Here is a 14,995-nt window from a genome sequence, read left to right as displayed (position 1 = left end):
TGATCCAAGAAGGACAACAACCAGTCAGAATACTGCTGGGTCCTCATTTGAGCATGGTATCACCACGCTTTAAGAGAGGTCTGAGCAACTGGTTGACAGTCAGATAGCGAGCAGAGAGGGTGGAAAACATGATGAGTGAGGAAAGAGCAAAAGAACTGGGCTTAACCAAGAGAAGAGGTGAGTGAAGGCAGACATCTCAACACACAAAAAGCCACAGTCAGGAGAACAGGAATGCACTCTTTTTTCCTGCCTGCTGTTTTGAGGAAAAGAAATAATGGCCTTAAGTTGTAGAAAGAGGGATTTAAGTTTGGCATTAGGATAAATCTTCCTTATGGTAATGGAAGATAAAGCAGTGGAGTAGGTTGCCTGGAAAGGCAATGACGTCTCCATCATGGGAGGCTTTGAAGAGCTGCCTAGGTAAACAGCAGACAGTGCCTTGTGGTAATAGGGTGGACAAGATGTTTGAGCCCTTCTGACCCTGTTTTCTGTAACTCTGTGTTTGGTTAGCACCAGGGCTGTTAGACCTGTTAGTCCTACACGACATGACAATCCATGCTGTGCCTGCCCATTTTCCTATGTGCAGTTAGATTTTGGAGGAAGCATACTTAGCAGTTTCCCACTTGCATCTTTCCTACCTCCTGCTGAAGAACAGGTCCAGACCAGTCATCACATCTTCCCTTGTTTCTCTCAATCCTTTGGGGTAAACAGCAGTGGAGCTCAGCCCAGCCCTGCTACGCTGAGAGGAACAGATGGACTTCAGAAGCAGAACATGTGCAAACCCTTATGGAGGCATTGCCACCGGAGTGCTGTGCGCCCCCAGAAACAGCTTTAAAAGTCAAATCCCAGGCACTGCTTTTAGATAGAGCAGCTGACAACATAAAGACTGGCTGTAAAATACCTAATCCCCCCAAAAGATTTGCAGTAAAGCTATCAAATGCCTCACTAAGCCCGATGGACAAGGATCCTGCCATGGCTAGCACGCTGAGGCAAGGGAGTGGTGGTTTGGGATGGGTGGAGGGCCAGTAGAAGAGATTTTTGGGAGAAAATGCCAAGATTTCAGACCAACAAAAACCAACCAAAAACCCACCAAAAGCAGCAGCTTTCCCTGTCCCTCTATAAAATGTGGCATGCCAAAGATACACTCAGCATGTTAAGCCAAACAGCCCCAATGCTGAAAAAACAGGAATTAAAGATCTCCCTCCAAGCTTAATCCTGACCCTTCATGCCAGTTCGTTATGGTGCACTTATTAATTAAGTGATCACATGCTATTTTTTCCAGATGCCCCCATGCATCATGTCTCATGACTAAGTTTAGTAACCAGCTGCTAGCAAGTTCTACAGAGGAAAACACAGATGGTAAAGGTTGATATTCAACGGGTTTTAATAGGTCAAATTTGAGCAGATGCAACTGAGCACAGCAAATGCTGCTGCTTGAACTCCCCTCCTGCAACATTTCCAGTCTGTGATGTACAACACAAAGGTGCAAAAGCTCCTACAAGCCCCCTGGAGGCTTTTTAAAAATGGATAGTAATGGGAAATTTAAATAAGGAGGTTGTGGGAAGTCAGATGAAATGGCTACATGGATTTGGGGAAAGAAAAGGGAGCGTCATGCAGCTGCTGTTCTTTCCTATGACCAGGAGTAGCATGTTGCATCAGGCAGTAGTTAAAGAGGAAGGAAGAGACTAACTCCTTCCCAGAGTTGTAACACCTTGCATTAGGCTTAAGCTGAAAACGTTGGCTCAAAATGAATCTGAACATGAGAGAATTTAACCGCTAGAGCAAAACTTCATGGCTAGCACACAGCTCTTGGCTAAATAATGATATCAAAGCATGTTCCCTTCCTTTTAAATAAGTTCCAAATAATTATCGAGGTCTCTCTTTGAGAAAAATTGACTGAGCTTAGCATATCTTAATTAGCTTCCATCTTCCCAAAGGAAAAAAATGAATGAGGTGGTATACTCCTTAATTCACCTTGCCAGAAAAGACCATCTTTGAATTCCTAACCTGTTACAGATGTGTCACTTTTTAACACAACTCAGCCTGGCATAACGTGTCTTGACAGGATATAATAACCTAGTGTGACATGTTAAGAAGAAATAATCATCCTTTTGGACTGAGGTTTAGATCAAATAATATTGATACAGAAAAAATACTGTGAAAAAGAAAATAAACCCTTACAAGTGGATTGTAGGAATGAGATGTATTAGATCAGCTGTTTGTCAGGTGGTATAACCTGATGGTCCCAATGGTCCATGATGTTGTGTTTTTCATTAGTTGTGAAATTCCTATCAGTCTTCAGTCATTGCTGATCCTGAAGTATGAGAGGTTAGGATGCTTGAATAATTAAACTAGATAAAATCTAGCAACTTTCAAAAATACATACAACTAATTCTTTGCTTTTTTTGTTGGTGCAGTAGGTATTTCATAGTGATTTATAAAATGATCAGGTTTTTGAATGGTCACAAATTTATGGAACTAACAGTCATGCCAGAGGTGTCACTTGGCTTCAGCCATCCAAACGTTGTGCATGTGGTATTTGGTGGTTGATGTGAATCAGGTTAGCAGTCTTAGTCCAAGCCACAGTGGTGGCCAAGCGTCCACAGCAGAGCAATGAAGGCTTGGAGGAGCACTGAGTTCAGCATGTCCTGTGTCAAGGTTTTGGCTGCAGACCTTCCTGCGCTGGCAGTGAGCAATCTTGGAAGTTACCTCTACTGCTTTCACTGTCTGCAAAGCCCTGCATTGCTCCTGAACTTCTCATAGTGGACTGCGACCAGTTTGGGATGAAAAGACTCAGACTCCCTGCTAGAAACAGCCCCATGAGGTGCTTGGAGGGCAGGGGCAAGCATGGTGGGAGGGTTCCCTCAGACGCTGCTTTCCCTGGTCCTCTTTTTAGGACTTAGGAGAAGGGTTGAGTTCTCCAATTGATGTCAGCTAGGCACAGTCCTTCAGCCTCAGCTGGGCTGGAAATATTTTTAGAATTTTTATTGTACCCTTGAGGAAAATAACAATATGAGTTCTTTGGCCTTCTGTGGCCCAAATCTTAGAGCTGCACAGAGGCTTTCATAATTTCACCTGTGAAACAGGCTATCCCCAGTTTATAACTGGGGGATCTCAGGCAGAAGGCATGGCCAAGGGTCCCTGGGAAGCCAGTGGTAGGATTTGGGGGTGAGGAGGCCATCCTCACATCCCATGTGAAGCAGATAAAGGCCTGTTAGTCATTAACTGGAGCTTATCACAGCTGATGGCACTGCTCCCATCTTCTTCACTGAGACCCTGCTGCAAAGCCTAGCGGTGCCGTTGGAAAGGCTCCTACTCACAAGATGGGCTTTTGGCCAGTTCTCTGTGCTCTGCCGCCAAACGTTAGTTTGCAAATGCAGTTTACGATTTCCTCTCTCTTCACTTACCCTCATCAAGGGCTCAGCTGAATACAGCAATAAGGAAGCAAGGAGGGTCAAGTTTATAAATGACTGTGGGAAGTTTGGTTTCCATGGCTGCCAGCAATTACTGTGCAGACTCAGATGAGTGGAGATTACAGCCCAGGGCTGCTATTTTGTGTGCTGGCAAGACACAATAACAAATGACAAACTTAATTCACTGCTGCAGCAGGGAGGAGGCATCTCACTCTGTGAACCTGGGGCTTATCTTACAGGAGAAGCAGCTCTAAGTGGATTTCTCCTTTTTCTGGCTGTGCTGATGCCAGCTAATGCATATTCTTCAGTCACTAGCATCATCTCACCTCAGAGATCTTAAGTCTATTAGTCACTCACTCTTTCTATTTCTGGGCCTGAGAAATGTTAAGCAAATAAGAAAATCCAGCCCCCAGAGTGGACTTAGAGGTCAGCCTTACTTTTATTTTTTTTTGCCCAAAGGATCTGATGGGGTCTTTGCTAATTGAAATACAAAACAATCAGTTCCTTGGCTAAGATGCAGGGTGGCAGCTTGCATTCCACAGGGGCTAGAAGCTCACCTCTTTCCTGAATACTTCCACATGCTGCCTACTGTCAATGCAGATGCCAGAGACTTTATTTATAAGATTACATGTCCACACTATGGAGCCATTTATTACTATTAGCAATCAATTAATAATGTACAGCCATGTGTACTAGCTCAGCTTGGTATCATGGCTTAAACTATAGTAAAGGATATGCACTTAGGCAGTGCATGGTGCGGGAAGGTTTTGTGAGAGCAACTCCAGCTATCTTGAGCCCTTCCTGCTGCCTCTGAGGCAAAATAAGCCATTTGGAATAAAAAGGAAACTTCGCAGTCTGCTCAGTGCTGGGCGGACACAATAATAAAATATATAACTATAGAGTGAATTGGCACCAAGGCAGCACTTTTCAACTGTTATCTTAGTTGTTGTTGCAATGTCCTGACACAGCGGACAAGTAAATGTTCCTTTCCAACAGACACAGGAGATAAATACTGGGAGTAGAGTTATGCATCAAGAACCAGCTTCAGAGGCAGGTATCACTCAGCAAGTAACTACTCCACTGAAATCAATGATACTTTTGCTATTGATGCCTTCCTCTCTGTTGGATGCCAAAAGATGGTGGTCAGATGACAGACATCATTCTGGTAAACTGAGCAGTTTGAGTCTTGGAGGTGTGCCTTGGGAGGCAGGTTTGCAAATCCCAGGACTGTTGTCCTGGATCAGAGGACTGGAACACCTCTCCTATGAGCAGAGGCTGAGGAAGTTGGGGTTGTTCAGCCTGGAGAAGAGAAAGCTCTGGGGAGACCTTATTGTGGCCTTTCAATACTTAAAGGGGGCCTGTAAGAAACATGGGGCAAATCTTTTTAGCAGGGCCTGTTGTGATAGGACAAGGGATAGTGGTTTTAGACTAAAAGAGGGTAGATTCAGACTAGGTATAATGAAGAAATTTTTTACAATGAGGGTAGTGAAACACTGGAACAGGAGTAGAAGCCCCATCCTAGAAACATACAAGGTCAGGTTGGAGGGGGCTCTGAGCAACCTGATCCAGCTAAAGCTGTCCCTGCTCAGTGCAAGGGGGTTGGACTAGGTGGCTTTTAAAGGTCCCTTCCAGCTCAAACTATTCTATGATTCTATGATTTTCTCTGGAGCATCTCCAACTCATCAAGCTGTTTCTTGAGCTGAGCAGTCTGGGTTCCTGGTGTGGTTGCACCAGTTTCAAGGGAAATGTGAAATTTTCTGCTTACCACCCTCAGAGGTGATCCTGTCAGGTGTTTTATCAGATGTTTTTGTGACAGTATTGCACTGGATATTTGTGTTTGACTAATTAGGGTCCGTAACTAATTTTTGAATACATTCCTGCCTGTTCCCTGTCCTGTAGGAACCACCTATATTTTTTGTTCCTAGATGTGTTTACTTCACATGTGACTGAACTGGAATACATAGTTCTACCATACTTGTTTCTGCCAAGTTTAGCAAGCAATTACAAAGTTGCTTGTATCAGTGACCTCTCCTTACAATTTTCCACCCTTCCAATCTTAGTATGACAGATTTTAGTAGATCACAGGTATGAATGTAAAATACCATCATGCCACCCACCTAACCTTGTGGGACCTAATCCATAGAACAACTGCAGGATGACAGCTTTCTGTGTTCAATCATATTTTCAGAATCATCAGTCACTTTAATCCATTTACTACATACTTGGTTGGCTTTGTATTGTTCTAGGATTTAAATCCAGCTGGTGTGTGGTACCAAGTTGAATGCTTTGGAAAATCTTAGTGGTTTTTTCATCAACACCATTGACTTCATCAACCAAACTTGTAATCAAGGCAAAGAAAGATATTAAGTTCATTTGACAGGGTCTGTTTTCCATAAACCCCTACCGATGGGCATGAATTATATTCCCCCTATTAGCTGCTCCATTATTTTACCTGGGATCGATGTCAGCCTGACAGGCCTATAATTACCTGGGTTGTCTCCTTTACCCTTTTAAAATATTAGCTCAACACAAGCTTTCTGTCAGTCTTGTGGCAATTTTCTGCTGTTCCATGGGTTATGGAAAATTAACCTTCATAGTACAGAGAGCTGTAGCCAAAGCAGCACAGGGCAGGACAAGGCTGTCTACTGTCACTCCCCATCACCTTCCATACTCAGAAGGTGTCCCCCAGCCTCACTGGTATCGTTACACATAGTCTGAAAAGTTGGACTTTGGCCACTTGCCCCGTTTCCATGAGCGCAGGTTCCCCTTTACTCCCAGCACCACTACACGATGCCTTTCTTCTGCTTCATACCATGGTCCTGGCTTCCACTGTGTAGGCTTTTGGGATCACAGCTAGGGCCTCTGGTGGAGCCATGCCACCCGAGGAGCACATCCCAGCTGTGGGTGGCAGAAGCTAAGGACTTCCTCATTGTGGTGGCTGGGCTGCTGGAGCACTGGGCTGCTGGGACCCAAGAGGTGATGGTGTGTCTGGCAGCTCTGCCTTCTGCTGGAGGAACAACCCTGAACAAATGGTTCCCCTTTCAATGCTGAGTTTCTTGGCAGGCAAAACAGGGGTGACTGCTTCTTGGCAGGGAGCTTTGTGGTCTGTACGTGAGAGGAGGTAAATGTTAATATATTCTTTGTCTTCTTTTTTCTTTTTGTTTTCCCTTCTTTTCCCCCACCTTCTGCACAATCTTTTCTCTGCTTCTGCCTGCTTCTTAACCGTTGCCTTTGTCTGGGCTCCTGCTACTGTTATCATACCCAGGCAGGGTCTTTCTAAAACAAATGCATATGCACGTAGGCACAAGAATCCACAGCGTATTGGACAACAAGATGAATGCTGTGCCTTTCGTGCTCTGGAGCTGTTCTCGTATGTGTAGGCTGCTATTTTAACCAATGTCAAGGTCCCCTGGGTGAGGGACAGACATCTTTTCATATATAACTAAAAAGTGGCGTGAATAGCTATAACTTCTGTAAGGAGAAAAGCAGACTTATGTACAGGAAAGAGTTCATAATCAATAGTATCAATAACATCATAGAGCAAATACACAAGCTCCTGCTCTCCCCATTCATGTCAGCACAAACAAGAGTCAGCATGTATACACAGAGCATGAAGGTTCTGAAAAGGAGTGCCAATGTCAAGCCAGGTTAGATGTAACCCATAGTTTAATAGCTGATTCTTTTTTAGGTATGTATTTTAGCATCTTCTTTTGATCTATGCACTGCACCATGTCATCCCAAAGCCAAGAAATTTTTATTGCAAGGTTCTCCATGGACCCCTTATGCTGACCTCCTTTAACTTTTCCTCTGGCCCTCTGAGAATAAAGAGATCTGGTGTTTGGAGAAAAAAATCTCAACAGTTGCTTGTCTTTGCTTCCAAAAGTGGTCTGAGCTAGGCAGGGAGAAAGGGTAAAAAAAAAGTTATAGACCAAGAAATTAGAAAGGAGATATGTCAATGTAGAATTTTTCCTCATGGGCTATTGACAAGGGACACAGCCAGCGCAGTAGCAGGGAGTGATCATCCTGTCAGGTCAATGGGATGGAAGAGACACAGAGAACTCGCTCGAATTTATGAGGACCCATGTAAGATGCTAAGCACGGCTTGCATTTGGATATTAGTTTGCAGGCAAGTGATGTTTCTCTTCCCAACACAGGCCTCATAGAATAGTAATAAGGGAACGTTAAGGACTGGAACCAACTCGGGGTTATTTTATTAGTGTATGTGGTTATCAGGCAAAGCCTAGCACTGGGGATCCTGTTACACACCACTGCTTCTGAGTCATTACTCCAAGCTTATGAGAGGAGCACATTTCCCTCCTGGGGGACTCCACATAATTGTTGATTTGGAGAGTGAAGATGAATGGCAATGCTGAACCACACGCACACAATGCACACACACACACGCACACGCAAAATGTTTGACTTTGCTCCCCATGTTTTAGTGTAGATGCTTCAAGAAGAGGCTAAGTCATTGATTTCCCTCTCTGGGATGAACCCTAAAGAATAGGTACGCACTGACACACAATTTGTTTCTCTGTCTTTCTGATGGCAAATAAATGAAGCGACACTGAGTGTAGCGCTGAAGCCACTCATCAACCATAAAGGACCTACACCAGCATACAGGCAGAGCATTGGGATAATGACTCAGTGCACCCCGGGGAAGGTGGTATCGTAGCATTAACTCTTGCTTGCCCACAGGAAAACAAGCCTGAAGTGAAATTGGAGTCACTTAGTAACTTAACTCCTGGCCTGAGCTGAGGGCACTGGTATTTACTGGGGACACTGGAAGGCAGCAAAGTCTTAAGACCTGACACGCTTGTCCTTACTAGCATTGCTTAGAGAGGAGGTAGCCACATTTAGAGCTCAACCAAAAACTTGTTGAGCTTATTTGTAGCTCCCAGTGTAGAGCAGATTCCAGGAAAAGTTTCCCTAAGTGCAGAGCTGGTATGGAAAGGCTGAAATTCTTTATCGATGCGGACTCTAGGGGCCCAGCAAGTGAGTTCATGTAGCTCAGTGGCTTTTTGGAGGTCAACTGAGACAAGAAATTTAATTTCCCTTCTAGACTGAGCCAGGAACACCTGAGCTCAGTTGGTTACAGCAGCTTGGCCGATGAGTGGTAATTCTGTTTCTGATGGCCGCTTTGCCACAGAAGTGCTGCAGATATGCTGCTCATTCCAGCACTGCTTTAAAGGAGAAGGAATCAGGATGTGAGAAAGAAAGAAGGGAAGAAGACGCATTTGTTGGTGCCCACAATCCATGTGGGTGATGGGGTTCTGGCTCATCAGTGTTTTTTCACTGGGAGAGGGAGCAGCTTCTTCCTTCTCAAATTAGATGAGTACTGCTCAGTCCAAAGAAAATTATCTGATTTTAAGAAATTCAGAGAAGTAAGCCATTGCCTCCTATGGCATTGCTCCATTCCCTGTATTTAACCTCCATTTATGGGCATCAAAGCAGCAATGGCCTTTTTCTGTCACTAGCACATCCCAGCGTGTCCAGGGACTACTTTGGCCCTCAATGAAAGTAAAGTCAGCTCTAAGTACACTCCAGGCAGGCCCCGGGAAACTCGCATGTTGCCAAGGCTACACAGCTACTGATGTTCAAAATAGCTGAAGTCTGTTTGCTAGGCAGTGGTGCCTGCAGCACAGACATCTCCAGAGGGATAGGACCCATCTTGCCCATGGCAATTTTATGGCAGGGACTCCTTTAGGTCGGGGCTAACTCATGTTGGAGTAATATTCACATATGCTGCAGTATCTGCATGCATGACTGTGTGTGACCCTAGCTATACAAGTGGTTCTTGTTAAGTGCAGAGACAAGGGCCAGTCCTCTGTTTCTCAGGTCCAGCCCAGGCCATTTAACACTTGCAGAGTGTGTTGAAAACAAGAAGTCCAGCAGGATATTCACTTCTACCACCATGGCTGGCAATGTAGTCCTGCATGTTGATGTGTACAGAGCCCTGGCAGATCTTGCTGCCCAACCACGGGAGAGCAGGAGAGATTCCTGCTGGTCCATCATAGCTGGTACCTCTTTAGTGACTCGGTGATGACGGGGCAAGGAGGGAGGGAGAATTTCTCACTGCCCTAACGCAAACAGCAAAGACAAACTGAAAAATTGTGAAAAATCCTTTGACATCTTGTCTTTAATTACAGAGCATCAGCCCTGTGCATTGACCTGGACTGAGCAGGGTGATCCCTCTGGGGTACAAATCTGTCTTGCTCTCTGTGCTGTTTATCCAGGAGCTGGAAGGGATGCCATTAAGTCATCAGGAAATACTATATTCTCACAGACCCAGAGGTGGCTTAATTTCCATAATAATATTGTTTTCTTCTCTTAATTATTGATAGTCTTCCTAGATGAATATAGTCTTTAAAAATGTATTAAGCAGAGCTGTTCTGCCCTGAAAGAAAGAATAATAGTAAACCTTTGTCTTGTAGCTGCCTGGAGGCTTTATCCCACAGCAAGATGTTTGAAGGAGAAAGAATAACCTAACAAGTAAATTATTGGATAGAGACTTCAGGAGCCTCACTTCTGTTACTGACTGTGCCATGGGCGTCTGCTGTCACCTCTACTCACTCGCTACCTAACTGTGGTGCAGAACAAGATGTATTTCCCTGGTGTGTACTTTCTTTTGAGGCTTTAATTTTCTTGCTTCTCACTCTGCAGAGGAAACAGTGGTCCAGGGGATTGGTGTCACATGGGGGAATTTAACTGCTGTTGAAATACGTATATTAATAGGGGGAGACTTGATGCTGATTAGGAGAGGGTCTGGGAAACAGATGTAACTGCATTGTGGGTGTTTTCCAGCCATTTTTCAGGTGATACTGACTGTCACCAGTCTCTAAGGCAATGTTCCAATGCTGTCATAAAAATAAAACTCTAGCTCTAAAGGTAAAAAATCGATGTCTCTTAGCTGTGGTGTCAGACCTGCTCAGGTATGCCCCAAGAGAGAGAGTACCCGTCGACAGCCTTCTCCCTCACTATCCTCTACAAATCCTGTAATGCCAAGATCCAGGAGAGGCATCAGAGAGCAAGCACAAAGATTATCCTTACAGGAATTCTGTGCTGGGATAAATAATAAACGAAACCAGTAACATGGTATTTAGCTCACAGACTCCCCCTAGAATATTATCTGCATGGTTCAGGTAGGGAAAGCGAGGTGAAGATCTTAAGCAATTTATCCCAGAAAGCACATGGGCCAGGAACAGAGTGGGAGCAGAGCTCAGAGGGACCTGTGTGCATGTATTCCACTGTGCCGGCTGTTCGGCAGTGCAGTTTGTTCCCTTAAGGAGAGCAGAATCGCCTGCTAGGATTGTTTAAACTTACTTTGCAAAACTCATCTATTCCAAATGACTACCCAAAGTAATCATTTACGTGCAACCCAGTATTGTCTCAGAAGTAATTTACTACGGATTACTTTTATAATGTGCATGCTAGTTGTATGCAGCCGCACAGCGTTACATGATAAGCAGCCCTGCACTTCGGATGGGAATGCTAACTGGCCCAAGAGCACTCAGAATCCCTCACCAAAGAAAAAATAATCTGATTATTCCATAAGATTATAATTTTCCTCTGCAGAAAATTCTGATCCCATTACACCCAAGGATATCCATCATCTCAGCATGTGTGGAGCAGGCCACTAGGTGGAAGTGTTGGCTGAGCAAGCTCAGGAGATGACAAACTAAGTAAGAGAGGAGAAAGTCCGGGGTTCCTGGCTTGCTTTCCCTTTAGGAACATCTGTGCTAGCAGCCTGGACTCAGGCTTAGTCTGTTCGTGGAAGGCACCATTGGAGAAGGTGCTCCGTCATTTTGCTGGTGCATTGTTTTACAACTTGCTGTTGATTAAAATAAATAGAGAAATTACAACTTGAATTGAGGTGGGTAAACACCTCATTGAGGCTGACCCATAATAAGGAAGCTGATTCCAAGAAACCCTGGCAACCACAGAGTTCCTGCTAAGCTCAGCAGTTCTGAAAAACATGCTGTTCATTCAAGTGCCTTAAAAAATACAAAAAAACCCAACCCAATCCCCTTGACTTTAGGGATCAGCCTGTGACAATCCTGGCCTGCCACATTGTCCTGGTACCTCTTTATGCCCGATTTTGCTGCAAGTCAAAAATTCTGGGGAAAATGAGCTTTTGTCCAGTGATCAGATAGTTTTGGCTGGAAAAGACCAGACATGGCGATTGGAAGAGCTGCAGAGATGCGTTGCCTCTCTGACCCCCAGCCTTGCTGAGAAGGGGGTGACCTAGGGGTGCACGCTGCCTTCAGTGGCGTGAGGAAGATTGATCGCAACATGAAGGCTGAGCACTTTGGCAGCAGCCTGGCCGTCCTGTGTGAGTGATGGGGCTTGTCGCACACAGAGACAGGGACTCATAGGCACTGGGGCAGCTTGGCTGCTTCCTGCTCAGACACCGGAGAGTGCTGTTGAACCTGCGTGCCATGAAGATGTCTTCCTCCAGGATGACTCTGAGGACAACTGAAGCTTCTTGCTTCTCTTAAAGCGTGAAGGAGGGAGGCAGTGGGAGTTTCTCTGCAGCCAGAGAGGGCAGGTTTACCAGTGGAGGGAGGTGTTCCTGCGTGGGAGGCTGCTGCTTTACTTCTGTATTTACTCTCCTAACAGTTCCCACTTAATTAAAGCGCTCCAGCAACAATAAATACTTTGGTGCGCAGTCTCGCTCGTTAGCTGCCTTACACAGCAGGGTTCACAGGGCTGCTGCATTTTTGTGCTCTGCGGTGGCTGCGTGGCACTCACCATACCCACTGCTTCTCTTTATTGCTTTTTTAGTCCCGCCTGAGCATGATGAGCTTGTACCTAAAGGGGGCATAAGTGAATCTTGAAAGGATGGGGGATTAATTTGGAGAACGTGGCACATCTCAGTGTACACAGGTATGGGTACTGCAGTATGACAGCGCTGTAAATCCCCCTGTGCAACCCAGCTAATGTGGAGGACTGGATGCTGAGAGTTAAACCCCGATTTTCTGGCAAGAACATCTCATTGAACGCTTGAGAGAAGATGGGGATGATGAAAATAAGTGAATGCCTTTTAATAGCACTCTTTTTGGAGCTGTAAGGAAGAACCATGAGTTAAGGGAACAAACTATGCAGACTCAATCATATAAACCTTGAGAGGACTCATGCAAGTGGGAACTTACCAGGTTTCCCTGTGGCAGACAGGGACAACCCCACTGCTTTTATTGCCTCAAGGGTTGTTGTCTTTTGGGTAGCTCTTTCAGGAGAGCCTTTTGGGGAACTGGCTGGCCCTGTCTCTGTGATGTCCCAGCCTGCCAGGCACTGAAGCTGAGCCAGGAGGTCAGGGCAGCCAGTTTTAGGAGATTGCAGCCTCTGGGCTATTTCTCAGAGCAGATGAATTGTGCTGTTTCATACAACAGAGAGGTGATGGCTTGGGATGCAGCTAGCCAGCTAGTAGTGACACAGCCGTGTAGCATTTTGGATTAGTGCTTTGGTTTCTACATGTTCCTGTAAGTCAAAGCTGTGCAACCTTACGTTAGTCCCTTCAGCATACACATCAGGAGACACTCATAATTCCATATTAATATACCCCTTCCCAAAAATTTATTTTCCCCATGTCCTTTACATTTTGATAGCATGGTCCTTGGTGGATCTTATAACACATTGATTACCTCTTAAGGGCCACACATAGCAGCCAAAAGGAAATTGCTGGAGGGAACACTAAAGAAATGCTGGTCTCTCCACACTGTCTTCTGTGCTTTTCCATAGACAATCTGTTGAAGCAGAAGCATCAGGTACCAGACCTACCATTTTCCTTGCACATTGCAAGACATTTCTTCTGGGGCCGTGATGATCTGGTTCATGATGGCAGAGTGAAGTACCTCTTGTTTTTCCTATTCTGTATGTCTCAGAGTCCTTAGAAAGAGGGTTATGGTGCACCAGAATAGGTGTCCTGCAATACATCACTGGTGTTGGTTTTATTTTACATGGTCCTGTATTCACTGAAAAGGTGATAGCTGCTACCAGAAAAGCAGCAACTGCCTTAAGTGGGGAACAACTTCAGAGCACAACGAAAGACCTTCAGCTCTCAGACCTCCTGCCTTTCCTTTTCTCTATTGAGAAGTGCCCTGTCTTGACAAATATGCCACAGTGTTAGCAGAGCTAGTGAAAGATTTGCAAAACTGAGAGCATGTATCCCTGAGTCTGGCCACCCAAAGTAGGTTTGTGATGCCCCAGACCTCTGCAGAGAAAATGAAATCTCAGCTGCTGCAAGCATCAGGTTAGGGGCTGAGACCATACCCACGTGATATCTTTGGAGCCGTGGGAATCCTACAAGCTGGAAGGTACAGTGGCTAAGGCATCCCAACACTGGACACACTAATTAATAGAACAGACCGTTATGGTAAGAAAGAGGTCCTGCTCCTGCAGTGACTTCATCAGAGCCTCATCACTGAGGGCCTTGTGGATATACCTATGGTTCAAGAAGAGGGCAGGGCTCCTGCCAAAGATGTGAAAGTGGCCCAGACAAAGAGCTACCACTGAGTTATTCCAGCTGAAGATCTATCCCACATGCATGTGTTTAGCGTGCTTTTTCTGCTCCCCAAAAGTGAATTCCCTTGTTTTCTGAAACAGCAAGATTAACACTTAGCACTTGCTAACCACTTTACATGTTCAGTGTGCTATACAAATATTAACTAATGAATCTCATCATGACATAATTAAATCTTATTTTACAGTGATTGAATGTTATCTTACACTTTGTACAGTATTGTAATTACAAAGATAGGAAAAAAAGCCAAATAAATTAAACGATAGATCTAAGAATGAGCATGATTGACAGTTTAATGATTTCTTTTTTTTCCCCTTCCTTATATCCAACATGACTGGAGAATCCAGTACAGTTTTCTGAAGGCCAGGACTTGTGAGCAAATTAGTTCAGATCCAAAACCCTGCGATGGTTGGTTTTTTGAAAGGGTCTTTTCAATGCTGGCCTTTTTCCACATGCCTGAGACACACACTGAGTCTAAGCCCAGTCCAGCCTGGCTTTCCCATTGCTCTTTGAAAGAGCCAAAACTAAACACAGACAGCAAAGGGTACTCCTTCCTCTCTCCCCATCCCCTGAGGATGAAGATTGGCTGGGTAATACCAAGGAGAGCACAGATCCATCCCAGCATACAGCTGCCTTGGCTCGCTATTCACATTTCTGTGGATCGGACAGCCCACTGCCCTCCCTCCAGGACCCCCCATGGGGTATGCACCTCTGCAGGACCTGGCCCTGCAGCTCCCACACTCCTTGGCCTGATAGCAGCCCTGGAAAGCTGAATGCCAGGGGTTTGATCCAGGGAAGTGTGGAGCAGGGCACCCAGCCACCCGAGGTGCTATGCGTGGGGTGGCCTGGTGCCAACCCCCTGCAGCACCCACCCACATGAGGTGGCCGAAGCAGCGTGTGTTTGCAGACACCCTGCTGCCTGCTGCTCCCCAGTCTGGGGTGATGAGCAAGCTGTGAGAGAGGGAGTGAAGATGGTGTATGAGAGGAAAGGAAGGACTGTTATTGTAACATAGGATCACCCTCCTACAACTTCCTCCGTGTTATGTGCTGTCATAAAGAGAACAAC

The sequence above is a fragment of the Leptosomus discolor genome, chromosome 1 (assembly GCF_034619465.1).
Source record: "Leptosomus discolor isolate bLepDis1 chromosome 1, bLepDis1.hap2, whole genome shotgun sequence".
NCBI classification, from domain to species: Eukaryota; Metazoa; Chordata; class Aves; order Leptosomiformes; family Leptosomidae; genus Leptosomus; species Leptosomus discolor.
Note: the sequence above shows the minus strand (reverse complement) of the source record.